The sequence below is a fragment of the Chamaea fasciata genome, unplaced genomic scaffold (assembly GCF_029207755.1).
Source record: "Chamaea fasciata isolate MVZ Bird 193981 ecotype frontalis unplaced genomic scaffold, bChaFas1.0.hap1 SCAF_5, whole genome shotgun sequence".
Taxonomy (NCBI): Eukaryota; Metazoa; Chordata; class Aves; order Passeriformes; family Sylviidae; genus Chamaea; species Chamaea fasciata.
In genome coordinates this window covers 72,957,872-72,984,118 of record NW_027094090.1, presented here as the reverse complement: position 1 = coordinate 72,984,118, position 26,247 = coordinate 72,957,872, and the positions used below count along the sequence as shown (strand labels likewise).

At 38.3% G+C, this 26,247-nt stretch overlaps 1 long non-coding RNA gene across 3 annotated transcripts in view; it reads left to right on the top strand.

The window, feature by feature from the left end:
* The first annotated feature begins 8,384 nt into the window (after nt 1–8,384).
* The window catches only part of LOC136290018 (uncharacterized), an 86,580-nt gene continuing 68,717 nt past the window's right edge, over nt 8,385–26,247 (top strand). For 2 of the 3 annotated variants that reach the window (XR_010720925.1, XR_010720927.1), the window contains exons 1-2: nt 8,385–8,551; nt 8,851–8,951. This is a non-coding gene — a long non-coding RNA (uncharacterized lncRNA). The remainder of the gene's footprint in view (nt 8,552–8,850; nt 8,952–26,247) is intronic. The other variant, XR_010720926.1, reaches the window with a different exon arrangement.

Sequence of the window (26,247 nt, the reverse complement as noted above, 5' to 3'; positions counted from 1 at the left end):
CTGGAATCGATACACCAGGCCAGCACAATCTGGATTTCAGGTCAGCATGTGGAGAGAGAAATGGCATTTGTGAGACTGATGGTCAGTGAACTGCTGTTTCTGGGCAAAGAGCAGACTTTCATCCTCAGTCTCCTGGACCTGTCTGCATCAATCAACCCAAGGACTTTAGGACAGCAGTTTGCACAGAGCTTTGGGGTTTCACCCTAATTGTTGTAAGTTTTGTTAAGAGATACATCCAGACCTACAACTTCAGACTTCTTAACTGTGAACTCCTCCAAGGCTAAATTTTATTTGTATCCTTTCCACAGTCTAATACAGTCTTCTGGAAAAGAAATAGTTAAAATGTGACTGACAAATGCTAACAGAATGCTGAATATCAAGTGACTGGGAAAAACAGTTCTAAAAGACAGTGATAACGTAAATGAGATTGAATGAAAAGACATACTCCCAAAACAATCTTTCCTAGGGGCTGGAAGAAAACAACATTTCTGGTAAGTGACAAGTTTGTTTTTAGGTTTTGTTTTTTTTTTTTTTAATTTCAGTCTAAGCTGGAAATTCATAACCATTTTCAGTTGTGATCTTGGTACCACAAATGCACCTTCTGGCATGCAGGTGAAGCTCTTGCTTTATACTGGGCAAACTTTTTTTACACCAGAAAGTCTGCAGCTATCTTCAGCCCACAGCCTGAAGTATTCTGAGTTTCCAGGAGGTGTGATAATGATGAATTTCAGTGAGATGAAAATTGCCGCAATTTAAGGATAGCTCAACCATTTCATATTTGATACAAAAATATACTATTTTTTTTTTCTAAAAAGTCTAAAGATTTGGGCTTTGTACATGCAGTGCATGAATAGAAAATCCCTATCACCAACATTAACTGAACTGAAAATCCTTCAGGATGAGTTCTCTGAAAATTAAAACAGACATCAAGCCACACATCTAGATGAAAGACTTCCACAGCTTTATAAATACAATGCACTCAGATGCCAAGTTTCCAAAGCCTCAGTAAAAGCATCTAATGTCCAAGTCTACAATGACAGTACTATACATGAAAACGACAATATTTACTCTGTCTTATGGTATTAAATTGGAGTTTTTATCACACACTTAGAAACCAAGTGATAAGTCCAAGGCCTTTCATCAAAGGTATTTTAAATGAGAATTTCTGGATACCTCCTAAGACCAGATGAAAACCTTTTGGCTGATCTTCACATAAGAGATGGAACCATATTTACATTACTTATTCAGAAACCTACTTCTCTGCTCTTAACTGCTGTCATCCTGTATTAGTCTTTCATCCCGATGTGATCTTTTAGCAGCCTTGTTATTTTAAACTTCAGATCACTAAAATGACTTGTTTTGCTTCTTCCTTCCAAGTTTTGGTCATAGTAGATATCACTTTTGTTTTGCTGTTATTCCTGTCTTTTGAGCCACCATTTTCTGACTCAGCCTTCCATCTTTTGACTCCACTGTTCTGACAGCAGCCCTGTCTTGCCACCCATCTCCCTCTACTTCCAAGGGGTCTCTCCTGTGCAGGGTTTCACTACAGAACTTCCACACTCACATCCTTCATTTTCTGCTGCATTCTCTCAGCATTTATAGGAACCTTCTTTGACCTTCTGACCAGCTTACCACCCCCATGACAAATTCAAGATACCTGTGGCATTGTGTGTAACAGTAAAGAGAGATCTTTCTGTAGCTCCACATCTTTCATGTTTGATCTAAACTTGATCTCAAAATCTCTGCTCCTCCCTCCAAGTCCACCCTTGTTTGGTCACAATTTCACTGCCATCTGTGATGCCAGTCTCAGTAATCAAGGGTTATAAATCCTTTCATAGCTGCTGTATTTCATGTTGTCTGTTCTCAGTGCATACAGATGATGAAGTCATTAGTGTTCACGACATATTAATTAATGTCGATGTAAATTTTTCATCTCAAGTTTCTCTTCAATTGTGACAGCCATAGGAATTATTATCAGCGTTGACTGTTGTCAATGGGCAGCCAGTCTGCCTATTAATATTTACTAATTTTACACATTTCAACAGTTTATACAAACAACCTGGCTATGTGATCTCATGTTCCTGCTACACACATTTTTCCTTCTAGATTTCCATGACTCTAATACAGAATAGAAGGAGAAAAAACAATTGCATACAGTCTCATAACCTATGTAAAATAAATTACTGTGCTTTGTCCAAATAGAGGTTGTAAATTCATTAAGAAAGAGATGTCAGTACATTTTTCAAAGCATTTTGTACAGTGAGGTATCAGTCTTATTTCAACAGCTGATTTCTTTAATAATTTGTTTCAACTATCCTAGAGAACTGTCGCCCTGATTCTTTAGCCTTCTGATGACTGTTTACATATTTCTAGTGGAGTCTCTCATGAATGTAACATAAACAAGTAGATAGTTTTCATACCAGTCTGTGATGGACTGGTGAACTGACCAGAAAGGTGTCAGAACTGTCAGAAAGGTGTTCCTCTCATCTACCAATCCTTGACCAAACTCCAAATCCTATTTAAATCACAAATGATAATAAACTTCCTCTTTCTCTGCTCACCTCTGAACCTGAGTGAGTGTGGTTCTTTCGTGTCCCTAACCGCGACAGAGAGCCAATGGTAAGATGCCGAAGTCTTCTAATTAACTGGTCTAACTTTCTGAAGAGCTGAATACACTGCATCTCTTGTATCATGTATGCACGCTCTCATATGTGCTGTGTGATGCTGAGCAAGCAGTTTCAAGTGGTGCAAACATCTCAAAAAAATGGGAATATTTTGATAGATATGTTAAGAGAATTTAAGAGAATATTAATTCATGTCCATAACCTTCTCAGTGACCTAAAATCAAGAAGCCCTCTAATCAAAGCAGTGACTTGTATCCAGTCTTGCACAGTCCTTGTACTGGAAGCAGCACTTATCTGTTGTTTGTTTGGAACCAGCTCCTTACCTTTAAGGAAGCTCCCTTCCTCTAGTGGAACTGTTGGGGGTGGTGAGGGAAACAAGTCAAAGGAGGAATTATTGGATTATTCACTCTTCTAGAACAGACCCTGTTTGTATAATCAGAGATATGCCTTAAGTGGTCTTTAAAGAAAGTCAGATTTTGTTTAAAAAAAGGGGAAGGAGGAGGCTTCATTAACTAGACTGACAGGCTCCATAGATTTCTCAAGTGTTTAAATTAAGGATTGTGAGTTCTTGAAACTTGACAAGGAAAGCGGGTTTGTCACTGCTGGCTGTCTGAACCAGAGGTAAGTGCAGATTAAGCTTTTCCTATCTCTATTATAAACATATTGCTCCTGTTCTCCAAAGTTCAGTGAAATAGAAAAGAGACTAATGTTTTCTAAAATTGTTTGAAACTATTGTTTGAAAAAACCCCAAACTACATTTTTAAAGTGTCACATAAAATTCTAAAGTACTTAAAGTGCTCAGATGCTACTCATTATTCCAGGGGTAACTATTTGGCACTTGACACAAATTCCTTAAAGAAATAAATAAAATTGAAATCAATCATTTCTGGACACCTAGAACCAAATTTTAAGAGCACTCATTATGAGCATGGCATACTTGAAAACACATTAAGCTGTTTCTGTTGATTTTCCTGGATTTTTTTGTTTATCTGAGTTCAAACAATATTGTATTCATGCAATACTTGTGTGGCAGGTTTTCTGAAAGACCAATCCTGGCACAATTTTTGCAGAATCTCTCTGCTTGTTCTTACAGATGTAAGTGTGGCAGAACAGCATGAACTTAAAAAGTCTTAAGAAAGGTCACATTGCTTGGATGGAATTTTTTCAGATGTACTTGGGAAAGCAGATTTCTGTTGAACTAGCAGGTGTAAGCAACTCCTGAACAAAGCCTGGTCAAACCTTAGCTTTGCCCTCAGAAGAGCTGGGAAAACAGCTTCCTTTGACTACTCAGTCCTACTCAGGATTCATGGAAACAGATTAATTTTTTGTTCTGTACAATTATTGGCACAGAATTATAAACTAATGAGGCAGTTGTTACAAAATTAGGATTTCCGGTGGCAACATGGCTGTCAGAGCGCTTAAAGGTGTTTCAAAGCAAGCACTGGATCCCTCTCAAATTGACATTGGAATGGTCTGGTTCCTTTATCACACTTAAAAAGCAGCATTGGTGACAATATTGGAAAGCAAGTGCATTTGTTTGTGCCCCCACATGCCTGGAAGAAACTTTAGGAAGCTCTAAAAATTAATTTGATTTTTTTTCCTAAGGAACAATTTGGTCCATGTTCATCTTAAGAAAACACAGGCTTTTTAACAGAATCCCTGTTCAAATTCATACTAACCTCCAGCCTCACATTGAAAAACTCTTCACTTGAGGTTATTTCATTTTTTAAGGGAAAAGGTGTATGTTGCAGATGTTCTTGGGTCTGATAACTTCTCTCACAGAACACCTTACTTGCACGCTTTTGTTGGAAATGGCCAAAAGCAAATGAAACTTAAGAAGGTTTAAACTGTACACATACATTGGATTTTATAATCAGCCCTCAAATACTTCTATTTCTTTCAGTAGGAGAAAACATGCTTAGGCTGCTTCTGTCACCTGGCTGAAGAATAAAAAAAAAAAAAAAAAAAAAAAAAAAAAAAAAAAAAAGTTACTGTGTGCAGTTAATATCGAACAGCAGCCATCTCCAGATGATCCCTGCTGCATCCAATTTCTGCCAAAATGCTTTCTGTTAAACCTCCATCAAACAGACACACGGTGCACAAAAGAAAACCTCATCACCAAGGGAAACTAATCCACCGGTGCGCAATGTAAGCCTGTCAACTTTTTATTATAAGAAGTCATCACTCATTTCAGTGAAGATTAAAAGTATGACTAAATTGAGAAAATCCTCTTAGCCATTCGGAATTTTAATAGAGGAGAAAAGGGGGTGAGTAAAATTTAAACTGTATGTGCGTGTGTGCCTACATATCTATCTATATGTGTGTGTATGAATCAAATATATAAAATTACATATATATCTCCACACACAAGTTGTATTTTATATATATATATATGTAGTAGGAGAATGAATGTTGGAAATAAGATGCTTAGAGCTGTCCCCTCATCGCCCCACAAAAATAGACTACCAAAAATTCATACATAAACATGTAGCCTTGTAGAACGTATTCTCAGTTACCACAAACAGTTTCTGATTCAGACGAGCTTAAGAGATAAGAATGGAAAATGAGTCCTCACAGCTTTAATTACATCGCCACTGGCAACAAGGTGTTACAGTGGCAGAATGACAATTGCTTTTACTCAGAGTATGGATTCAGGGTCAATATGCTATTTCATCCTAGTACACCACAGCAGATGAGCACCATGTTGTTTCTATATTGGCCTTGCACTACTTTGTCCCTGCAGGTAAAGTTGGTCTGATGTGCAATTAGAATTACAGATGTGTATTTAGCTACCACTTTCTTTTGTAGATTATGGAAAAGACTGTAAATTTCACTTAAGCTGTCATTGAAGATGTGGGTAATCTTTTGCATTTAGAGACCATAATCATCTTCCCATTCTAAAGATTTAGCTGGTGTTCAAGGAAAATTATTGCTCCAGTCACTTTAAAGTTTGAAAGTGATCAGATGTTATCTTCAAAGCCTTTAGCTGCTTATTCAAAATACCCAAAAAACTTTAGAGTTACGTAACTCCTGGCAGCCCTCCCCCTGCTCCCCCAATCACTGCCTCCTGTTTTCATACTGATACCCACGTTCACAGAAACAACTTGAAGAGCAAAAGAGAAAGATTTATTAGGAAACATCAGGAAAAACGGCCACATTTCACAAAAGACAAACACAAATGCACCTGAAGTTAAGTACTTTACTACCAAGAACATAAACTGCAACTGAGCCTTACCTTATTGTAGTTACACGGGCACCAACTGGCAAGGAAGTGAGTTGAAATTTTTTCTGCAAATCACTGAGGGCTGTTAGACCAAGCAACCTGCCTCTTAGAGCATAGCCGAACAGTGATGCTGACACCTTTGGGAGAGGCAGGGAAACCTGTCAGCAATTTCAACGTCTCCTGGCCCTTTGATTAAGCCTTTTTTTTTCTTTTTTTTTTTTTTTTTCTCCAGCTTGCTAAACCTTTTTGCTATTCAAGTAGCCTGATTTGCGAGGGGTAGACAGCCAGTGAACTGCTTCTGCTTTCAAAGCCTACTTTACTTTCCATAACCTTCCTTTCCATCCAATGAAAAGCAACTGTGGCCTTTTACTAAGTAAATGAGCAAATATTTTCCCAGTGTTCACCAGGTTAGATCCCCATTTAATTAAACTGGCTCATTATGTCCCTATCTGATTAGCAGAGTAGAATCAATTATTCAATGCACAAACATGGCTGCAGGAGCTAGAGGTGTATACAGAGCTGTTCATTTAATTCCAAGGACACTAATTAGGTACAAAGCAAGCAATAACTTTAACAATTGCAGGCACAAGCATACATGCAGTACAGGACAAGGGGAAAAAAACAGGCCTTCATTTTCTTAATAAGCTGGATTCTCTTCCCCTAACAGGGTCAAGAAAAAACAGAAAGCCAGAGAGGATGAAATGTAGATCAAGAAAGCTAAGCATCCAGGAAATAACCCTTGGGATTTGCATATGTAATAGTGTGCTGCTACTTTTGTACTTTATAATCAAACAGTAGGCAATTATCCAAATTATTGACAGCAGATTTCTCATTTCAACTGCAAATTAAGGCCATTAATAAAGCTTTCTAATGCAAAAGTGACTAATTAACTAATGGAATGGAACTCTGAAGCCGTGATATCAAAACCAGTCCACCACATATTGTGGAAACACAGGGGAACTAATTAGTTTAATTATCAAAACAGCTAATTAAAATTACACAGTTGCCTAATTAGTTCTTTGCGTTTTTTCTCTGGTTTAATTGACAGGATGGAGTTAAATAGGTAACTGGTCTCAAAGAGGGAAAAGGAAAAAAGAAGGGGAAAAATTGTGAGGAGTAGCTTCTGCTGAATATTTTAGCTGATGATATCTCATTCGTGTGGCAGACTGGTAACAGGAAAATAAATGACTCTCATCCTTTTGGTAAGCAACTCCAAATTTTCTGGACATAAATCTGCCCTCAGAGTAAGCTATCTAAACAGATTTTCATGAAGTTAAAAGGCTTGGATGTCTTAATGCATACAAAGGGTCAGGGCTGGCACATAATTTTGGGAGGACAGTCAGGAGTTTTTCTTCCAGGAAGTTAATTTTTCTCTTTGTTTTATTTATACCTCTGTATGTGTGGTGTTACAGTCATTGGCAAAGGACAGACTAGAGAAGAATGGAACACAACATACTTTTCCTTAGTGTCTCATCAAAGGAGCCTCAAACAAAGGGAAATAAAATATGAAGTTTTGATATCTGAGCCTCAGAAAGTTCATAGTTCAAGTCTGGCTCTTATCTGTGCTTGCCCTTGTCTGCAAGGTAGGGTTAGAAATCTTGAAAGAAAAAACACACTCACTGAATCAATGCTTGTAAAACTTGCAAAATATCTCCATTCATAACTCAGGCACTGATTTGATACATCTCTATTCCAGCAAAAAGAGGTGGTTTTTTTTTTTTCCGTCTGTGAGTATTATCTTCCTTTTATGCCAAAAAATTTACACCTATTCAAAACTGCAGCAAAGCTAATCCCAGCTCAAATACTTGTTCATACTGCAGCTTCTATCAAGTTTATTAATGGTTTTAATAGAAAATAAAATAGGAAAATTATAATGTACTTATTAAATTAAACAGTAGTACAGTTAAGACCAAGATAGCTGCTTGTGAATTGGGCTGAAAATACTGCACAGCAACACTTAGTCACTTTCTTAAACTTAAAAAAGCCCAATAGAAAGAACTAAAACTAAAAATAGGTGAGCTGCAAGGTGTCCAATTCCTAGAGAAGTGAGGAGGATTTTCTATGTTCGGCTTGATTTGTGGTTGCTCAGCTGCTCCAGCAAAACATTCTGCATAAACACCCAGATAGATGTTTCCTATGCTTACTTGCCACTCACCAAAAGAAACAATTAATATAGTACTTCTTGCATTTAAATCATGCTTGCCCTACTTCTGCAACTATAAGGGGAATAAAACTTGTTTTTACAAAGCAAGCCCTTTATCAATGTTGCCAAAAAATGAAAGCTCACAGCAACTGAGCATCAAGATGATAAAAATTACAGGAGGACAAATGAGAATCTTGGTATCAGAATATTAAAACTTCAGATAAAGATGTAGAAGAAATCAACACAAACTTCCTGAACCTGAAACTTTCCTCTCAGGGGTGTCACCTGGGGGCTCAGAAAAAAAGTGGAATTAGCCGTGGGGGTGAGACTGATGATGACACAAGAGTGAAATAAGCTGTGGGGATCCATATTGATACCTATATAAGAAGGGAGATTAGGGCTTGAGCAGGAAGGGGATTTTTGGATCCCAGTCCAGTATGAGACTGTGTGAGCAAATTAAATCTAAGTTACTCTCATCAGGTCCTTTCTATCTTTCCTTCAGCAGAGCAGAGGGATGTTCGTGAAGTACCTCATCTGAGGCCCTTGGATTGGAAGGTGTTGGTGAGTAGCTGGAACTACCCATTAATTAATTGAAGCTCTGTTCATGTCCAGTTGGTGGGATTTGGGGGTTGTTTCTCTTGCTGTGAATTTCGAAGTGGGGAAAAGTGCAAATGTAGTTGCTGAGGAGAGAGGTGGTGAGTCCATGGCAGGAGGTGTGTTTTGTCAGGAGAAAACAGCTGGCTTGTGGAGGAGGCATGCTCAGTGTGCGGGATCCATGTGAACAGAGTTCACTTAGGGAAGGTGACCATGTCTTGGAGTGGTAAGAGGAGAAGCAGCTTTGGTTTCCTGCTGTTTTGCAGGGCTGGGTGGCTGAGACAGCCCAGGGTCAGCCAAGTGTGAGGAGGTGCCAAAGGCAGTCTGAGATGTTGCTGCCTGCAGTCACCTTGACATGGGTACAGAGGTGAGTGGTGTAACACACCAAAACAACCTGCACAGCCTTGGTTACCTCTGAAAAGGGATGCAGGATCCTCCCTGTAGAAACTATAAGCCCTGCTCTGTTAGTGGCTGCAGGGAACAGATACCCCAGTGCAGGCAGTCAAACCCCAAAGCAAGGATAAGGCATCTGTGGGAGGGATGTTAGTCTTGGAAAGGTTAATTCCATGTGCATTACCACCCATCTCCCCTTGTGTTAGCACAACCTGCCATGATAACAGGGTGCTGCAGATTCTCCCCATCTTTCTGAGTGTGGAGTTTGTGGTCAGGAAAGCAAAAAGGTGGTGCTGCAGCCTGGCCCTACCAGAGAGGGAGAGCTCAGGGTGTGTGGGGTGTATCCAGAGAACAGAACATGGTGGGCCTTTTATTTGCATGGACTCACACAAATTTGCATATCAGTGTGCAAAGAGAGCAGCTGGGAAAGAGGAATGGAGACTTCAGAGTTTTGTGTTTTAAAATATTACTGCCCCTTCAAGCACTTTGTTGTTTAACCCACCCCTTCTTCCTCCAATTTGCTGTTTGCTCCTTTTGCTGAGGAATTAGGGATGGATGGATGACCCTGCTCGGTGCAACTGAGCTAACACAAAATACAGATGTCCGCATTATGGTCCTGGAGCATGTTCCCCACTGGATGTGACCCTTCCTTCTTGTAAATAACTTCAAAAAAAATTTGTGGTTGTTTGCTGGCTTTGGTGGCGTTTTTTTTGTTTGTTTTGTTTTGGGGTTTTTGCCTCTATGACTTTGTGAAGAAGAAACCTTCTTTATTTTAGAACAGTCCTTTACATGCTCATGAATGCCAGCTTTGGAGCAGTGAAATGTGTGGATGCTTCAAAGAAATCACTGGAATTTATTTTTTTTTCTTCTTTTGAAATATCATGTTAAAGACTAGTTTTCCTTGATGCTCTCAGGAACAGATTAACTTAATTACTGATCCCCTCCTCCTTTAAACCAGCTTGAGGCATTGTTTTTGGCAAAGTTATAAATGACTGAAAATAAGAAGTTATAATGAGAATGTTAGGCAGCCATAGTTTTAGTTTTGATTATCAGCACTATCTACAATACTTCACAGTACTTTTTGACATAAAATGTAGACTGAGGCCATGAAAAGAGCAAAGCAAAGAGGGTTTGTATTTATCACTTTGATATTGTTCTTATTTAAGCATTACTTAACTAGCAGCACATCAGGCAGACTTTGTTGCTGACTACAGCTTGCAATTCACAACCTTCCAGAAGAACTGATGACCTGGTGAGTGTGCCCACATCCTTAGATAAAAACAGTATTTATAATCAAAGGGTAAAATTATATGGCCCCAAATAGGCTTGGCAGACAAGGAGTTCTGTGAATCATCTGGTGAGACTGTCCTTCTAATAGAGGCTGGTAAGAATCATGTGAGCGGTGGGTAATGAAAAAATGGTGGTCATGTATGTTTTTCTTCTAGAGCCAGACGCTAGAGGCAAGTGATTCCCTTCTAATTTTCTTTCTCTCGAGGTATTTTCTTTTTTCTTTTTTAATGTGTATTTGTGGTCCTCTTTTCTGGGGAGGAAAGCCAGAAAATGTGATCCCAAAGACTCTAGAGGCTCAGGATCTATTGCCTCCTTTAGGGAGAGTTCCTTGATGCAGCAGACTGTTGTATCTGATTCATGATTTAAAAAGAGGAAAAAAAATCCTCATAATGGTGTATTTGGGAAGGGACATGAGGCTTGGCAGCAGGAGAACAGAAGCAGTGTTGTAGAGAAGTTAATGTGTACAACTGCGGCTAAATTAGAATTGGATGCTCAGAGTTGCACTGTAATGTCCCCAGTACAACATGAGATTAGATATCAAGAACATCTAAATCATTGTGATTTAGATCACTTATGCTGAGCTTCTGCTCAGCCACAAATCACCCACACTCTGCTGCTCCTAGTTTTGTCTGCTGGGATGAATATTTTCGGCCTGCCCTGGTGTGATGTGGTTAGTTGCATTAATCTATTCCTTTCTGTTCTGTCCTTTTGGAGGTATTATGTGTATCTAATCCCCAACATCCATTCTAAGTCTCTTACATGGATGCCTGGAAAGAATGCAGGAGAAAGGCCAAGTCTTCCACCAGGACAGCAAAGCTGTAGCTGGGCTGTTTGGCAGACACTGAGGCAATGCTGGCATCTTGCTGGAGGGAGGACTGAACAAAGAGTGCCCAGCTGGGTGCACAGGAGGGGGGGTGAATGCTGCCAGTGCATTTCTAAGAGAGAGGCAAAACTGATTGCATTATTTGCAACATACCTTTATGGTTAGCCAGGAAGAGCTAAAGTGTTTAGAGGGAGTCAAGAGTTTCATCCCATGAAGTGGTAAGCCTGGGGTTTGATCTGCCTGACATCTCGAGCACAAGACTTGTGTGTCTAAATTAGGTGAATTGTCCAAGTTTCTTTGGTCTTCAGAGATGAACTGGTGCACAGTAGGGCAGGAGTACATAGGTCCATCTTGAAGTCTAACTCTCCCCCTTTGCCTACAAAGGGAGATAGATTACACTGTTAGATAGCTTTGTCTAGGTGAGATTAACCAGGGATTAAGCATCTGGTTGCAGGTGTCTCAGAGATAAGCTTTCTGCATAGTCAGTCGAGAGGGGATGGTTTCTTCTGAGAATGATTGGGACCTTTTCAGGTAGGCTCCCATTCTTAATCATTCACTGAAAAAGATATCCATATCTTTACCTGTATACCTTCACCTATATAGGATGCCTGCATTCCTAACCAGCTGCTTAAGCCACTGACAGAGCATCTTACCATGGGATGCATATTCCTACAGCTCCTGAAGACATGCCTACAAAAGGCAGGATTTTTGTTGCAACACCGATTTCTGATTTTCTGTTGATGGAATCTCCTGTGTCAGTCTCCAGAAAATAATGGTATTTGTACTGTTAAAAAAAAGGCTCAGTGAAAATTGTACATGTTTTTACATCAGTTATTATCAACAAATGTTTTGAGGTCTTTCACGGTTCCTGCAAAAACTTAAATAATGTATTTAATGTCTTGAGCTCTTGCAAGTTCCTAATTTCGTAATGCATGGAACTAAATAAACCAGGAATAAAATTAGGGCAATATCGGTGCTTCCCTCTCAACCCCACTTGGTCTGCTGCAGGGCAAAGGGCCTTTTCTGCATTAATTAAGTCCAGTATGCTGAAAGGTTTGGCTGGAGCTTTAGCCCCACACAGCTTGGCAAGGATCTGACATGGCTGGCCAAGCCTTTCTCCCCAATGACTTGACTACCAGGGCTGACAGCTGCCAGGTCCTGTTGTCCTCAAATGGAATTTTTCAAAGGTCCTTTCCCAAACTGTTGCCACCGACTGTCGTGGAGGGAGCCCTGCTTTCTAGGTCAGTGATTTTGTGTATCCTGCCTGTATTTGCCAGCCCACCCTTGTAAACTGTGTGCCTGAAGAGACTTCTTTGGATGAAGGCACTCAGTAATTCACATGTGAGTGTGCACAACATGTAGAGCCCTCCTTTTGTCCCAGTCAAGCTGATTCTTCAGGCTTGGGCTGAAGCAAGCAGCTGATTGGTATATCTGTAAGACTGGCAGGATGATGTGTGATGTCATTCCTGTCTAAGAATGACAAAACACGTTGTGTATATCAGTGACCATCACCTGTGTGCCTGGGATAGTGTCTTTTTTGGATAATATACCCTCCTGTGTCACTGAATGCTGAGAAAATACTTGCACTGCTAATCCTGAACCCTGTCATAGTGTGTTTGCTCTGCTGGTGCCTTTATCCATTGTGGGCTGCCAAACTCATGCTGTCCTTATCTCATCCAGAATTCTGGCTTTCATTATTAATTAGAGGTCAGCTTTATGCCTCCAACACCTGCTTAAATTACCAGGCCAAATCTGAAACTTTAGTGATGAATGTGCCCTGAGTTATGGTGTGAGGATGAAAGTCAAAATCAAACCTTCACCTATGCAGGAATTGTGCTTGCAATAAGGCAAAAAAAGTTGGGCACAAACATCTGGATTTTGTCTTTTAAAGTCTGATTGATGAAAGATTGTGACAATGCAGGATGGGTGTCATGATGTGTAGTAGGAAAGGTGAGGTTGCTGAAGATTAGCTCAAACTAAAAAGAGGATAAAAACCAGAAACTGTTCTGAGACAGGAATTGCTGTCCTGTATAAATGGCAAGTATATGTTATGGCATGGTTCTTCATAGGAAGATTCAAACTCAGTTTTTATCAAATTACATGAAAAAAAGGAGATGCAGAAGTCACTGCTTGGGATCTGAAGACTTGGTTGACTACCTGAACAGGAAGCATTTTAGCCATAGTGCTATAGAGTAACCTATTTTAATCTATTTAAAGTTTTAAAGGGTACTGTTATCTTAAGTAATATCCTTTTGTTATCAAACTTGGTCTATCAGTTGTTAGATGAGAATATTAATAGTTATGTTGGTGAAGTGTGTCTTTCAGTCTGTTTCAAGCTCTGGCATCTTCTGCTCTCTTCTCTTGGTGCAAAGGGTAAAGTTCTGCCCTGGGGCTGTTTGCACAGTGATTTGTTCAGAACTGGAGATGAACAGAGCCACTGGGGGGGGAAGAGCTCTCTGCTTTAGTCTGTGGGTGAGCAGAAATGAACTGAGCTACAGGGAGGGTTTCGTTTGCATAACCTGTGGGTTTCATTTGCAGAAGCTGTGTAACCACCATTATCCTGTTGGGAAGCTCTGAAAAAATTACATTTGGGAAATGTACTTAAGGAGGCAGAAAAGGCTGCTAACTAGTTGGAGGCTCTGCACCCACCCTTGCTAGTGAGAGCCATACTTGTAGGCTTGTATAATGATGCACTTTTTCACCAACGAAAATTGCATATAGCCTAAAAAATCTTAGGGAAGAAGGAAATTTGTGGAGAGCTTTGTGTGAGGAAATTACAGAGCAGGGCTGAAGCTTCTCTGGACTGTGCCACTGCTAACATCCAAAGTCACTGTAATTTTGCTCAGTGTTGGTAAGAGGTTAAGACTGAGGAGTGCTTTCTCAGGGTCTGCAGACAGATTTGAGCAAATTCTTTGTCTTCAATGGTTCAAGTGTGTGATCATCTGTTCATTGCTTGATACAACGGCTGGAGAAACGAACACAACATTGTAAGGATCACTTTTGCAAGGGACCCAGTTACTAAACCTCTGCTGGCAAATCTCTAGCTATAAGTGCAAGTATGGATATGAAGCATGAGCTGTCCTTCTCTTGATAGTGTTTCTTTCACAGTTAATAAAAATTTTTCTAGCTTTCGTCCAGAAATGGGTATTGGCAAGTATGAAGGTGCTGGATGTTAATGGCATTCAAGAAATATTTCAGCTATCCTAGGGATTCCTTGGGGGATTCTCTGAGGTGTTTGTGCAGATGATACTTTGTTTTAGAGAGAAATCCTGTTTTCTAAATCTCATCCCTGTGGCTTTTGACTTTTTTGATCATGGATTACACTTTGAATGCAAAGCAGTGTCATTTAGATAAGACAAGTTGAAAAATACTACAGAACTGATGGCTTTGTGTTTAACATGGTTACTCTTTCAAAATACCCACTAGAAATATGCTCAACAGCAAACTTCTGAGAGAATTGTTCCTAATGGAATCAATTTTAAGGAAGGGAATTGCAGGATATCCTGGTGTGATCTAGTGAGAGATAGGGCAAGCATCAGTAGGATGGCTGAGGCTTGGTTTCATTTCAGAAAATTGTGGTGAATAGCAAATGTAGGATGAAAGGGAGGGGTTGAAAGATAGACAAAACAATAGAAAGAAAAGCAGGGAATGTGAGATAAATTATCTTCTCAGAAAGTGCTTTATGCCTTACTTTCACAAGAAATTCTGCCTTTTGTTGAAGAACAGTCAGGAATCAAGACATGGCAACAGACAGAAGAGAAAGAATCCCCCCCATCTGAGAAAAATGTGAAGATTTCTTTTTTTTTCTATTAACAAAAAATTTCTAGGATTTTAGAATTTCTAAGGGTTTCCACTCCTGCTCTAGTAATAACCTGGTTTGTGTAGTGCCCACATTTAACTGCTGGGAAACACAGGCTGCTGGTTCTATTTGTAACAGTCAAGAAGACCCACGTCATTGTAGGGTGGTTTTTGCCTCATTGAGAGACAGTTGTCCCCGGGGACAGGAGTTTATTTCTCTTCTTGTCGGCCTCAGAGGGAAATTGTCTTGAGCAGAGAACAGTTAGTTGGAGTAAGCTGTGTATGTGTGTGCAGTGTTTTGATGTAGTTCACTGACAGCTGGTAATCAGACTTAATCTGTCAAACTCATTCACCTAAGACCTAAAGTGTAACTCCCATTCTGATCTTTGAGGTAAAAGCATCACAAAGCTACTTGGTTCTTAACCTTCTGGTTTTTAGTACATTATAACTTTTTGTTTTATTTCCAATTTTGTTTTTCTTATTACCTCTTCAAGAACTCTGCTTCTTTTAGCCACTGATGCTTTGGTTTTCAGCATCTATTTGAAAAAAAAACCGAAACAAAAACCAGAACCAACAAAGCCCCCACTCCAAACAGGGAAAACAAAACAACCCCACAAAACAAACCCCCAAACAATAAAACACCAAGACAGTTGGTAGTACTACACAAACGTTGAAGAGAACATATATTATCCTGCAGTGACTGTGTTAACATATTCGATGTAGCTGAACTCCTATCCTTACCTGTTAGAGCTGTTCCTAATTGGGCATTTCTGCATTTCTTACCAGTTTGCTACCTCAGGTTACATCTTTCAGATTAATTAGAAAACTGGAATCAATTAAAGGTTCCTAGAGAACAAGAATCTTGATTGTAAAAATTTTGTTACCTAGGTAATAGTTATTAGTGAACAAGATTCTCAACTACATGTTCACCTTGGCCACTTCTGTTTCTTCTGATGAACTCAGAAAGCAGAGAGAGAAATTGCTCCACACCTCAGATCCTGTCTCTGAATTTAAAAAAGATCTTTTTCACCCTGCTGAAACCGTTCTTGTTTGTCTAGTCTGTTTTCTTTTTTTTTTTTTTTTTCCCCAAAACTGTTGCAGGGTTGGCAATGTGTTCCTTTCATTCTGAAAGCTGCTAAAAATATTCTGGGTAGAAGCTGAAAATGTAAGACAACAGTCTCTTGATGCTGAAATGCTTCATGGCCAAATGTTTGATGACTTCTTGTACTATTTTTGTTTCTGATGGCTCTATAGCACACACGGAGATTTGCACTAGAAAAGAGGGAGAGCAGCTGACAAGAATTGTTCTTTGTAGACTGGGCCTAGAAGGACCAACAGAAGATGCTCTTTCTTATCTCTTCATCTGTTGCTTTCTTCTAAAGGGAAACTAAGGCTATTATATATCTTCTATGAATATTAATAAAAGGGTGGGGCTGGTGGGATGATAAAACAGTGACCAAAGGGCCATGCTGTCCTTCTGAAGTGTCCTCTTTCTAGTGCCAAAATCTGTGAGAGTTTTTTCAGGGTATGTTGCACTTGTTTCATTTAGCTGAGCTAAAGATTTTCAGTTTGAGGTCTTAGCCTGTGTAGGTGTTATTTGGCTTCAATTTGGACAAGTATCATATGGCTTGTTTGGTTTTGTTGATTTTTACTTATTAGGTTATCTATTAGACACAGATGAATAGCTTAAATCTAAAGTATATTGTGTGACTCTTGGTATCAGGCTAGGTAAAATCTTTACTGAAATTTTCTGTTCTGCTTCTGTTGGTTGTGTTATTCTTCACATCCCTTAGCAAGCTGTTATGTATGATGCATGATCCAGTAAATAACAGTTTTCCTACATGAAATTATTAAAGGGTATTGGACGAGCTTTGTGTTACTGCACAAGTACTGTCCCATAAGAAATCTTGTCATAAAGCCCCCAAAAGTAATTTCTCTCAGCAACAGTTTCTTTATTATTGTCTACCAGGCTGTCTTTCAGAGCTGAGTTTTTTAAGGAAGAAGTTGGGAGGTACATCACAGTTCTCTACACAAAGATTGCCATTAACATTACATTTTGGGTTTGGCAAAAGTGTTGGCTGTATGAAAACAAGGGAATGGAGGATGACTTTTGAAATTATTTTACCTTGGGCAGGGCTGAAGAAATAATGCTAAAACATATTAGACATGGGTTGATTGGTAGATACCATTGTGAGAATTGAAGGGAAAAACTGAAGCAGTGTTTCACTGAATGAGTGAGCCTTGACAATGCCATCGACACAAAGAAAACTTCCAGAATTGTGAGCAGTGCCAGTGCTCTTCTGAGCTTAGGAAGTGCTTGTTGCAGCCTTGAGATTGCTCTCATGCAGAAGAACTAAGGGGAAAAGTGCTTTGGGTAATTCTTTGGAGAAGGTCAACCACAGTTTATTTCTCTGAAGTTGCATAGCTGTGGGGTGCTTTATTGACAATCTTGTATGAGTCAAGGCTTTTCTCCTGGAAGTCCATTTTTTTTTTTTATTACAAGATTGTGATAAGCTGTTGTATTTACAGTAATTATAGTGATTGATTTAGTTAATATATATAATGGAAGCACTAGAATTGAAGATGCCAGTGGAATCTTAATTTGGTCCTCTTTTGCTTATACGCTATATTATAGTCTTTAATGATGGGAGTGTGCACTATTTTTATTCATACACCTGTGTGTCTGCATGTGTCCAGAATATTTTAAGTACTGGACTTACCTGTAGGTCCTTATAGGTATTTTCTCCTAAAAGGTTGGATGTAAACCTCATAAAATCTCATACTAGTTTTTGAACTCTTTTTCCTCTTTCCTCTAAATTGCTATGTCTCTGCACACATTAAAATGATGTCAGTATTGCTTGGATAGATGCAAGGACTAGGCTGACAGCACTAGAACATCTTCTTTCCCCCCAGTATTCTCTTGTTCCCTTCAATGAGCACCGTCTTCCTCTTATTTGGAATCCTGAGGCAGTGGCTGGTTACTTAATCTATTCAAACATATGTTCTCTTCCAACAGGATGCTGGTGCAAATGCAAACTGTACCAGATTAAAAATGAGCACTTATCACATCTGTGTTGCTTGAGAATCACAGTGTGACCATACCAGCTCATAGTTATCATATACATGCTGCATTTTAATCAAACCAACAATTAATTTGGATTGTTGTGCAAGTTTGTTATCAGTAAGGCTTTTCTTTAATCAGTATAAATCTGAATGGTGATTTTTATCATTGCAAATGTGTTTTTTAAAAAAAGGACTTGAAGTAATAGATAGGAAACACAGTGCACAAAGCTATTAACACCATTAACTCCCAATATGCTTCAAATTCTTTCTAAACTTGAATTAACAATACAGCTAATTTTTAACTTGCCTGCACAAGATCTAAAATTTTAAATATGAGGTACATCTGTAATATAGATATTACTCTAAATTTGCAAAATAGAGAAGCTCTCAAAACTGTGCCTGTGCTCTTCCAACTGCTCATGAAAGTTTCACAGCTTGGCAAATCTCCTCAGCCTTTTGGCCTGACTGGTTGTAGAAAAGAAAACAGTGGCCAGAATGACAGTTGGCTGCAGGTTATTTTATCACTTTTTTTTAGCGGTCTAAGCCAAGCTACCTCTTTCCTTTCAATTCAAACCTTTCTCATTGCATAACACACCTACTTTAAAAAAAAAAAAAAAAAAGCCACCAAAAGATTTTTGGTCAATTCTAGAATTTTTAAAATTTCTACTTTTAAGGCAGTTTTGCAATTCAAAGAAGCCCTTCTCTGGCTCATGTAGAAGAAACCTGGGCAAGTTCTGCCACAAATTTAACCCACTGAAACAAACTGCTGTAGAAGGGAAATGCCCAAAGTGAGCATTGTTCTTTCCTCGAAGAATATGCACAGGTCATTCCATAGGAATTTAGTTTAGATGGGATGTATTCATAGGGGCTTTTAAGTTGCCTCTTCCTAATAATGGATTATGCTTATTACTTTGGTAGATTCTGAGCAGAAACCAGTAGGCAATTGTTACTTAGAACAAGCTAGATATTTTAATTTGTTTTAAATGTTTATTTTATAGATGAACTGTGTGTAGATGGTCATGATGCTGTACACTGTAAAAATTCTTTCTCCCTCTATTAAACTGCAGGATAGGTGAATAAACTTGGGCAAAAATGTAAACTATCACTTTCTCCCAGGGAATGGGAAGATCTAGAAGACCCAGATCACAGTGAGCTGTGAGAAGTTGCATCTCCACTCCAGCTGTCCAGACACGGAGATCTGTAACTGATAGCCAGGGCTGTGGATTTCTCACAGCTCATACAGTTCTTGTGCTGGTACCCTCTTGTTACAGTTCAAGACTAAGCTACAGACTTTCCTTGACATCAAAGGAAATATTTACATCAGGCTGAAGTTCTGCAGTTGTTTCCAGGCATAATATCTCTCCTGTCCCATTCTCCAGTGCCAGCTGGTTCTTGTTTTATGAGCCCCAGCATGACTTTGTGGGCAAAGGCTGTTCCAGAAAATTGTTGCTCTGGAAGTCAATATTCATTCCATGTCTTGCAGTCACCATGAGAGATCTGGAGATGCAGAGACAAGCAGTGGTTGTTACCATGGCTGCTCTCATGAATCATTCAACCAGGAATGTTTCATGGTGTCACAGGAACTGGCCTGAAAACTGCCTCTGCTTGGCAATACCATATCAGATAAAAGTGGCATGTGGTTTGTGCCGATGTGCTGGGAGCCTGAGAATCATATCACCTGCTTAGAATGTGTTGAGGATGTGGGATGTTGATTCCTGGATGCAAACAGCAGTCTGTTCCCCCGACTTCTTTTGCTATGCCTATGTGCCACCAACCCCAGAAATGCCTGAGGCAGGATGTAAGGAAGATGGGAATGGTTTAGCTGGTCATATAGTTGTGCTCATATATGAGAGAGCATCCTCCTTCCTGTCCTCTCCTTACCTGACTTTTATTAAATACAGCTGTTAGTTTGGAAAGGCTGGTTAGTACAAAGCAGTTACAGCAAAGGCTTGTCTTATATCTTATACAGACAAGTCTTTGGATGAATAAATCAACCTCTTACAACTTTTTCAACCTGTGGTTTTTCATAAGTCATGGCAATAATATTTGAGGCTTTATTCATGGGTCCAAAAGATCTCATCCTCCAGACTTAGCCCTCTGAAGTGATCATTTACATGCGCTGCCTTGTTTCTGTGTGTTTTGAGTTCTGCTCTGACACTGATTCTTGCTATTTCCTTAGGCAATAACATAGCTAGGTTTGTCTGTAAATTACTTAGGACCTGAAAAACTGATGGTGACTGTATGATAGCAAATAAGATGTTCACTGTCACTGAATTTCTCCTGTATACTGGAAATTTTCAGTTCTTTAAATACTAAAAGCTGTTTAAGTTCCTGTCCCTCTCAGTATTAACCTGATGTGTGGAGACCCTCCCCACAGCTGTGTGTCCAAAAGCATGATCATAATGATTGTGTTACTTTTTTGGTTTTTTTAAGTAAGTTTTTCTGTATGCCAAAAATCAGACTTAAAATTTTTATAGAAAGAACTTTCTTACCCTCTACTCAACACATTTTTATATGGCAATAAATAAAACCTTAAATAGATCTTAATCAGAAAATGTTTGCAGTGTTGTAATCAAAAGAGGACAATGGTATCCACTGGTAATAACTAGTTCAGAAGCTTAATTCCCTCAAAATAAGGATACCTTTTCCAGCCATAACATCAATAGTATGTCTTGTATTCAGCCAGTTTTAATACAGACTGGAAGGATAACTTAAGTCCAAGTCAACAAAGTTTTGCATAATTTTTAAGTTCTTAATTAATATTTCACTCATTTGAATAACGTAGCCTGAATATCAATGCTGTTTTTTTGAAAGTTTGCTTTTTTCTCACCAATATTTTCATTAATAAGGAATATATTTTCTTTAAAAGATGCAGAGAACCCCCTTTTCCCCACCTCCCAATACAGAAAAATAACATATCTGTACTCAAACAATGAAGAATATGCTGTAGATAAATTCATATCATAGCAATGGAGCATAAGGATTCCATTAATGCTTTAGTGATATTATCAAGCAAGAAAAAGGCAAAAAGGATCCACAACCCTTACTCTGCTGGGTCTGTAATGAAGTAATGTTGTAGCAGTTGCTGTTTTTCTTTCTTCCTGTAGTCATCGGTTGGTGTATTGTGGAAGTTAAAAAAAAAAAAAATCCTGACCTTTGCTTTTTTATTTTTCTGTCTCTATTTTTTTTTTATTGTAAAGAACAGTCAGCTTCCTTTTGTTACTACTGTGATGTACTTTTCCCTACTAACTCCAAGAGCAATATGGAAATTACTAATATGACAGAGAAATGAGCTTTACACTGTAGAAAAAGTGGCTGCAGCAATATATCAGAGAAATTATTGAATGTTATCGGTCATAGCACAATTTATTATTTTACCAGTGTGCTGTGAAAAGTTGCTCAGCCAACTCAAAGCTTTCCTGCTGTATTAGTGCTGCCTGGGAATTTAACTGGTAGCACTTTGCTAAATGCAAGCATGGTAATTACTTGCACATCAGGCCCTCATATTCCCCTCTCCCCACCCCAACCCATCACCTTAACACACGTATGCATGAGAATTTGATTTACCTTTTTTATTTTGGACTCTGTATGGTAAGGCTTTCACAGAGAAAAGATGGCTGAAAGATATAAGGGAGGGCTGAGAATTTGTAAACTGTCTGCTCTGCACTTTGTGTGTGCTCTCTGCCAAACTCACATGTAACACTCATTAATGCTAATGGGATTTAATACATGCTGCAAGAGGAAAATATCCTCATTTATTTTGCACTGAATCGAGTGGGTAGCAAAAGTGCTGTATTGACAACTCTGGAGCCCTCTATTTATCCAAAGAACAGGCAGTATCAGAATAAGTTCCTCTTACAACTTTGGTGTCTCAATCCTCTTGTGGAAGGAGCTCTGGAGAAGAGCAATGAGTTTTGTTGCACACATGCAATGCACAGGCTTTTTTCAGTATGATTGAATGATAATGATAACTTTAAGATGTCTCTTGCTATGCATGTGTGTATAATTGTCAGAAAAAAAAAAAGCTCTCTATTGAAACTTTTCACAGTATTTTTATTAAGTTAAAAACATTGGAAAAAAGAGGAAGTTTTTTATTAGTATCAAGACAATACTGTGTTCTTTTGACTGAGATAAAATTAGGCATAATTATATGCAGTTTAACATCCAGAAAGTCACATTTCATGGAAAATTTTGAGTTCTTTCAGAGGATTAGATTTGAGTTGACTTGTCGTGTTATGGAAAACTCTCTTATTTACCTGCCCTTTTTTTTACTATTATCCTGACTCATCTAAACTTGATTGGTTGATGTTATATCCATTGAACAGACAAGGAGGCTCCCTTCATCTTTCAAAATCACACCCAATCCAGGACTATGCCTCATTATTTTGTTCTTTTACATCACTGCCTGTCAGCAGAACTCTGGGTGGAGTCTCTACCTGGCTGGCCTCACACATCTTCCTCCAGCACCTTTGTGTGATGATCTAAGTAAAACGCATTTCAGCACAAGCAGCTGTCAATTGTTTTACAGGAGCTTCCTGTGCACTGGTTATAATGAAGAGTTTCAGGACTGAGCATTGTGCTTTTCCCCCTTTGGGCTAGAGAAGGCTTTTGAGAGAATGAAAGTTGCTGGGGAAGGAGTCAGAGCATGTGTGATACCATCAAGAATGTTGAAAATGAAGGTCGATGTACATTGACTTTGCCCATGTTCTAAAACATTCTGGATTTCAGAATTTTCTTTGAGTCTTACTGCTAAGGAATTGTTGAATGTGTGTCTAGGATACCTTAAGGTTTTGATTATCCTGTTCTTCCTTTATTTTTATCCTTTATTTTAGTAATGCCACCTTGTTTCTCATTAAACCCACCTATCATTGGATTGTAAGTGGCTTTTAAGGGTATGTATTTTTTGAACCTCATGCTGGTGCCTAAGGAAAAATCTCTGACTTCTATCATCTCATTCTAACAGATGAATGCTCTTTTCACCTTCAGATGCTAAGTGTAAAATGGCCCTTCTGGAACAAAAAGCTTGAGTTTTCATATTGTCCACGCTGTTGTCTCAAAAGTGGATTGAGGTAAACAAACAAAAAAAAAAAATAGAATCAGCTCGAAGTTAACACCATCCTTGGGAGTTCTGATGGCATCTTGTAAAAACTCAACCAGATATTAAGTAAAGTTTTCATCAGTTTCTCTTGTTTTGTGTCATGCCAAAGAAATGGTTGATGCTTAGGTAGTAGGCATAAGATATTGGGGAAGGAAAATGATAATGTAAAAATAAGGTGTATTTTGAAAGTTGGACATGAGTCTTTACCTTTTCTTCTATAATGTTGCAGTTACTTGTCATTTGGGTCATTAAATCAACCTGCAGATGCCAGGACTGAGAGTTAATTCTGAAACTTATGTTTTGGTTGTGGTGTTGGGGTTTTTTTGTGTTTTGTTTTTTTCTTTTAGAGAGGGCTATCTTACTTTGTAGCTGAACTGGATCTTTCCTGATACTAAAGATGATTCCTGCTGAGCTCCATTTCCAATATATAATTCAACATTTAAAAAAAAATGGTGCTTTCATTTGAGAAAAGTGTGTGGTTGAACAGAATTCAAACTTGTGGTGCAAGGCTTGTTTGCAAGGCTTTTTAACTTGACTAAACAGTTCACTTCTATTCTACAATTTATTTAATTAATGTTCATCTCATTAGTAGGGATCTATCTTAGCCATCTACCATTATACAGTAAATTGCTTTAATGAATTCTGTGATTCTCTCAAAATTCCCAATCAGATGAGAGGCCCTGTTAATGTAATAAGTCAAGAAAATACAGCTTTGGACATTCATTAGATTTTATTTCCTATGAATTGTCGCTGGAAAAACACTGAGAGCAGTGCAATGGTCAAAAGGGGCTATTAATACACCTGCTTGTTAGAGATTTCCAGAAAGAACAAAGTTTAGTTTGGTTTTGAAATTCATTAGTACACTCTTGATCTTTGTTTTATTTTGAAGTGTTATTATTTGTTGGTTGTGTGAGGTTTTTTTCAATTTCTTTTTTATTATGGTCAAATTCCCTTTAAAATAGGCTGACAATGCCTGAATTTCATGTTTAGCTTAACTCAAATGACAGAGGAACAAGATGTGTCCCAAGAAAAGTTCACAAAAGGTGTCTACTAAATTTGTCATGTTTTCCAATTCCTTCCAGTACATACTGTAAGCACAGTTTTGTCTGTCCTGTTCTCTCCCTGATAACTATCCCTTTCTTTGGCTTCTTTGATACTTCTCATTCATAGGACAGTAGAATGATGTTGCAATAATTTTCCTTCAGCAGCAGGAGACACACTGCTGTATTTTATGCCCTTTAGCTAAAACAAAAATGGATTCTGTCATGTATACATTTATGACATCTAGTTTTTGGTGTTTTTTTAGGAAATTTTTAACTTTCCTTAGGAGGCTGAGGTAGAAAAGAATAAACTATTGAGATATATGACATGGTACTCTCATCTGGGGAAGACTTTCCATCCTGAGAAACAGGAAATACAGAAGTGAAGCTAAGCAGTGATTAGAGCTCTAGGCAGGTTTTCGTTTCTACAAAAAAAAAAAGTCCAGTTACATTTGTGGAGAAGGTATTCTTTAAAAAAAAATAAATTAGGGAACTGAATGCAATATATCAAGTCTTTGGAATCTCTTACTGTCTGAATCCTGAAATTTGGGAAAAATGTATCATTGCAAACAGCCAAATTTTAATCCATGTGCTGTTAAAAGATTTATTATCTTGAGATAGGGGTACGTTCTCTCTAGGAACAGGAGTGCCTTTAGCTTAATTCACTGGGCTAATCAAGCATCTGCCTTCAATTCCTGGACTTTCCTGATCTTCCCTATATCAAAGTCTGTTTCCTTAGCTTTCAATTTGAAAAACTGTGATAATAGTTGCTTTGCCTCACCAAAGTGGAAGAATAAATTTAGAATGAAGATGCACATAGAGTTTGTAGCATGGAGCACCCCATAAATTCTGCAGAAAACCAAATGTAGGCTGCATTACAGTGTCCTCATCCAAAAAGGTAGTCCAAAGACTTGCATTAAAAGTTTGACTTTAATTAAAGTGTCTTTTAAATGAAATTAATCTGTATTCATAAGGTGTTGAACATTGACCAGTTTGCTATATAAAAAGAAACCAAAAGTAAATAGAATACACAGAAGTAATTTTCTCGAATTACATTATGAAATACATAAAAATCAAAGTATTTTGAGTCCAAACCGACTGGTATTGGTTGGTTGGGTTGACTTTTTTTTTTTACTTTTGTTTTTTTTTTTTTTTTTTTTTTTTTTTTATTGGGGGTTTTTTTTGGGTTTGTTTTTTTTTTGGTTTTTTTTTTTTTTTTTTTTTTTTTTTTTTTTTTTTTTTTTGTTTGCTTGTTTTTTTTTCAAACGAAACTGCGTACCTTTTTGGTGTGATGACTCTGAGCCCAGATTTAGCTTCAAGTAAATTTAAAAATCCCTTTTGAGAAGGTTAAAATTATGGTCTGTGGTCAAACACCCTGTTTTATACACCCTGCTACTGAGTGAAAAATGTTATTAAAATTTTTACTACCAGCTGTATAATTTTGATATTCCTGTTTTTCCATTTTTCTTTTTAAGTGTAGATAGATATCAGTGTTCCTACTTTTTGTAATGTGAAGGTAATGGGCTCACTGTATCAGTTTGCTCCAAGTTAAAATCTTTATTTCTAAGCCTTTCGCAGTTAATTCCACAGTCATGATCCTAAACTATATGAGGGTGGATTTTTTTCCCCCCATTTTTGTATTGCATTGATTGTAAAGGGTATTTGCAATAATTTTCTGCTCTGTCAGAGAAAGAAGCTACTGGAGACTGAGGCTGAAAAAACGAATTCGGTAACTTTGAAGCAAAATTGATCAGAATAGAGGAATTGCAGCATCTCGGTTTTAGAAAAAAATCTTTAGGTGGGAAATCTAACTAAACTCAGAAAATCTGATGTTGGCAGCGCTCCCAGGATTCAGTTGTAGTTCCTGAGGGTGATGTCTCACATTCCATTCCCCTTGGTAGTGTAGACAAAATGCATTTCCTGGGATTCCACACAGCTTCTTGTCTTATGGAAGAAAAATCTGAAATAGTGAGAGTTCCAGAACACTGCCCACTGTGGGAAGTTGTAGTCTGGATAATATCCAGTCCAGGCTGTCTGATCAATGTCAAGCAGAGACACCTCTTGCAAAATCAAGATTCACTTAAAGGAAAAAAGAAACACTCACCTTAAAAACTTTACAAATGTATTTTAATTAACCATTCTTCAGTAGTAACTTTTC